The sequence below is a fragment of the Lathyrus oleraceus genome, chromosome 7 (genome assembly GCF_024323335.1).
Source record: "Lathyrus oleraceus cultivar Zhongwan6 chromosome 7, CAAS_Psat_ZW6_1.0, whole genome shotgun sequence".
In the NCBI taxonomy this organism is placed as follows: domain Eukaryota; kingdom Viridiplantae; phylum Streptophyta; class Magnoliopsida; order Fabales; family Fabaceae; genus Lathyrus; species Lathyrus oleraceus.
The window spans coordinates 96,861,329-96,866,416 of record NC_066585.1 but is presented as its reverse complement, the minus strand read 5'-3'; the positions used below and the strand labels follow the sequence as shown (position 1 = coordinate 96,866,416).

The 5,088-nt window shown below is 26.3% G+C and overlaps 1 non-coding gene across 1 annotated transcript; it reads left to right on the top strand.

The window, feature by feature from the left end:
• Nucleotides 1-3,169: 3,169 nt before the first annotated feature.
• TRNAA-AGC (transfer RNA alanine (anticodon AGC)) lies at nucleotides 3,170-3,242 on the top strand. The gene has a single exon. It is a non-coding gene; the product is annotated as a tRNA-Ala (tRNA).
• The last annotated feature ends 1,846 nt before the right edge of the window (nucleotides 3,243-5,088 follow it).

The window sequence follows — 5,088 nt, the reverse complement described above, 5'->3', positions numbered from 1 at the left end:
TATTTTTTTAATGGAAAAAACATTAAGATATTATGCATGAACATTAAATCTCCTAGCAAGTTTAAGTCTCTTTAGATTAGTGATACTGACATAAGTCAAAAAAACTCATGTTCAAAGATAAGACAACTTAGATTGTCTTTTCTTTAGGATTTCATAAGGATAAATATTTCTTTTAGATTTGGAAACTCTAGTAAGCACATAGTAAACAATCAATGATATTTCCTTCTACCAATGAGAAATAATGCAAGAACTTAACATAATAGCAATAATCAATTTAATTAAAGTTCATTTCTATCTTTCATATTTATCATTCATTTTAGAGGAATATGGTGCAATAGTTTGTAAAATCCCATGTACTTTATAAAATTCATTAAATAGGTTGGATCCATACTATGTTCATCTATTACTAGGAAGCTTCTTAACTTTTATGCTAAATTAATTTTCTATTTTTGTAACTATTGTGAAGAAATGGTAGAATAATTCGAAATAGGTAAGAAAAATTATTCAGAGTTCAAGCACACTAAAAAATTTGATATGTGGGGACAAAGAACAATGACAACCAAAGTTAATGGCCTAAAGCAACACAATAACCTGCCTAAAGTGAAAGCAAAATCATAACAAATTAGAAGAAGATAAAACGCAAGAATGCATTAGCTTATTTACCCAATTCGATCAAACGATCAACTATGGGGGAGAAAGTAGCATTTTGATTTACTATACTTCTAAGAGTTGTTACAAGAGATTACAAATGAGTTATAAAAAAATAATCCCACAAGTTCCTAAGAACAAACCCAATTTTCTACCCCAAATATTTTTCAATCTTTTCAACTCTCTATATACGAATCACACAAATCCAAAGTGTTTAGAAGTATTTCTCAATCTCCTTAAATACCTTTAAATATTTCCCGAATTCAAAAAACATAACCATAGGAATTTCAACCCTTGCTTCTCTAAGTTTCCCAAAGGATTTCCACCTCCTCCTTTTATCTTTCAGACTACATTTTGAAGGTTGTTTCTAAATGACAGATAGAGATACATATTTATAACCGCTAATAATCAATGGATCTTTAATAGACAAAAAACACAACCCGTTAATTTTAGAATAAAAGAGATTATAAATATCTTATAATATCTTTTATATTAATTTAGAGTATCTTAAAGGATCTCTTAGTATCTTAGAATATATCATAGTATCTTAGAATATCTCTAAATATCTTAGAATACCTCTAAATTAATATAAATAGTATTTATAACATTCTAAATTAACTAACACATCTACGAACCAAAACAACCAAATAACAGATCTATGAACCAAAACAACCAACCAAAAGTACCTGCGAACTACCCAAGCCACTCATGGGACAATTGAACTATAGAGTAGTAAACTTCGTGACTCATTTTCAAAGAATCAAATATAGATTTAACTGAGTGTCTATTTGTAATATTTTTATACTTAGCATAAGAAATAACAAATCAAAGACACGAGCAACAAAGATAAAAGATACACAATGATTTTTATACTGGTTCACCATTAACTATGTTAGTCCAATCCATCCGACAAAGTGATTTCACCTTTCTCATAAGGACATAATTCACTAATCAATCAAATTATAAACTTAAAGATCAATTGTCAATGACTTTTCAAAGCTACTGACTAAACTTAGTCTCTTAAGTAAAAACTCAAAGACTAACTGTCAATGACTTCTTGAAGCTACATACTAAATTTAATCTCTCAAGGAATAATTCAAAGTTATAATACAAAGATGTATGTTTACAAAAATGTTTCTTTACAAGCCGATACACACAATGAAATTCAGACTTTACACTTGAGAAAATATATAAAATGAAAATCTTTAAGTGTAGTGATTGTTATTCTTTTCTTTTTCCTTGTTGTATTACACTTGTCTATTTTCCGCGTTTTCACAATTCATTTGTCCTCTTTATATAGATGATGAATAATATCGTTGGAAGATAGAATTGAAAAAATCTTCAATTTCACAGTTGTAATAATGGTACGAGGTTGAGCCGTGAAATATGGAGTACCGTCGGTAGTACATACCTTAATAATTCTAGCATATTTATCCTTTAAAAAAATATTTAATTTTTGCCGCTTGAATGTACCAGATGATTTTAATGGATCTAACCCTAATTATCAATTGTAATACCAAGTCTTCAAACTCATAAGAAAGAAATTATCTTGGATATCAAGTAAGATCCATTAAGATCAAATCATCATTGAAAAATAATTTATTCTTGGTGGTACTAAGTGATTATTGTTGGATAATTGCTTGATACTTTCCATACAATTAAATTAATCAATTTCAAATAAATTATATATGGAATTTCATTTCTACTAAAATAAATAAATCTCTGAACCAACTTGATATTCATAAGCAAGTTCAATAAAAAAAGAAAAAGTGATAAGAAACAAAGATATACTAATAGTTAGGTTAGAAATAATTAAATTATTATTATCATATATTGTCAATTATGATATTCCACTTTTTCAAATAGATGTCAAAAATAAATTTTTAAATGATGTTGTTATTAAAGAAGTGTGTATTAAACCGCCTCCATAATTTGAGGACTCAAAGAAATCTTTGTACCTGAACCAATCTTTTCAAGTAATGTTAGTGATTCCTTATGTAGTTGGTAACCTCCATAGTTGTTCCATCATAGTGCATGCTCCAAGTCCTACTTCACCAGTGTTGTTTGTATTATGTTTGTTTCTAATTTTATTTTTTTAATAAAATGTATCATTTCCTTTAAGAATTTATCTTGTACTATTTTGTTTATTCAATGAAAAATATTCTTTGTATTTATTAGTGAATTATATTGATTATGTTTTTTTACACTTAGGAAAAATATCTACTTACAACTTTCATTCACATTTTCCTCTTTTGTAACACCAAAAAGTGCCACTTTTTTGACATTGAGTAATTTTAAAAATTTCCAAATAAAAACTGTTTCATAAATTTAATAATTAAAGGATCTATAAATACAAAAAATGTTTTAAAATAACTGCCCATGTTTTCAATATTAAAGTAAGTTTTGAGTATTTATTTTTATGCGAATACAAGATTATTAATATCTATTTAATTGATGAGAAAGCACTGCACTACTAGTAAATTAAACAGTGAAATGTATACAAACAATAAACAAACAAAAAGGGGATGTAGCTCAGATGGTAGAGCGCTCGCTTAGCATGCGAGAGGTACGGGGATCGATACCCCGCATCTCCAAAAAACTTGTTTTTCTGTTCTTTTTAATTTATACTACTGTTTACGTCAAAAATTAAAAAAATATAAGAAAGCCCAATTCCTTTTTTTTTTCTTATATGGACAAAAATATGAAGAATGGTCCATTTTGGTATATGAATTTATATTAATCCTGCTGCCACTGTATAAGTTCTTTTTAGGCTGATAGATCACTAAAATGATGTTTTTAACTAACCATACAGATTCTTACTTTAATGTTTGTGTTTTTTTTTTTATAAATTATTTTTAAACTGGAGTTATATTAATCATACTGCCACTGATCAAATGTTTATAATATTGAAAAGTAAGTTATATGATTATTATAAATTTTTAATTTTGTTATGATTCATATCTAAGTTATATCATTAAAATTTTGCTTTTCCTTTCCTAATTCAAGGATATTCATCCAAATAATTTAGTTGGATAGTAAAAATGAATTTTATTTTATTTTCTAGTTTATGGCTTAAATAGAACTTTTCAAAGAAATGAGAGAATTAGCATTGGCTAATAACTATTTTATGGCTATACTAGTGACAAATTCTCTCATTACTTTTCTCTTATCTAATTTTTGTTTTTTAAAGGATTATTATGTCCGATCGTAAAGTTTGTCTTATTTGTCATATCATACTTTAATTTCAAATTTTTCCGAATATTTTGAATTCATCTAATACATATCAATTTGTCAAGTTTAATATTTTTAGTCATACATTTTTATCATAAAAAAAAGTCATCATAATCATATATATGCATTATAGTAAAAAAATCATAGTAAAAAGATCAACATAAAATCAATATTTTACATGTTGAAGAAATCCACTAAAGTTGTATTTTTTTTCTATTATATATTTAAAAAAATAAATTCATGATCATTTGATTTATCATCAAAATATCCATTTGAATTTCATTAATTATTTTAATGCATAAAAAAAAATCAATATTTCTAGAAGGTCCAAAATATCTCTAATTTACTACATCCTTATTTCATGTATATATTACATCATTATTCTATGCATATATTACATAATTATTAACTATTTAATTAAATAAGTTTCTAGAAGACACTCTTTGAATAATTCATAAACTACCCTTTTTAGAGCCTATAAACAAAATCATTTTCATTCACAAATTTCACCAAGAATCACTCACAAGAATAAGCCAAAACTTTGCACAAATTTATCTTCAATTTTCAATTCACTTTTTATTCTTCTTTATTTAAGTAGGTATTAACTTTTGTGTTTTAATTCTCTTTGTATTATTATTTTTGTTGCACTTAGTTAGTACCTTAATCATCCCTATTTTGCATGGAAATTTCATTGATTCAAAATCAAGAGTTTAAAGTGTTCTTGAACCTCCATGAGTAAAAGTGATTCAATATGATTTAATTTTCGTTTATTCAATTTTATTTATATTATTATTTTTGTTGCAGCTAATTAGTATCGTAATCATCACTATTTTGCATGGAAACTCCTTTCATTCAAAATCAAGAGTTTAAAGTATTTTTGAACCTCTTTGAGTAAAAGGTAAAATGCAAATCGATGTTTGTTTTATATAAATAATGTATCAAATAGCTTCCCAACATCACCTCGAGCATGAATTTGTGGTTCGTTTGTCATGAGGGTGGATAAGACGACTGAATCAAGCAAATATATGTTATTGCATTTTTGTTGATTTACGATTTTTTTTATTGTTGGTTTTAATTATAGGGAATGATGGTTTTATAAAATCTGGTAATGGTGGATTTGGTTCATTCTGAATTTGATCTTTTGTTCTCTTCCAAAGAGAATTTTTTATCAATGAAGTAATCAATGGTGATTCATCTTTCCTCATTGTC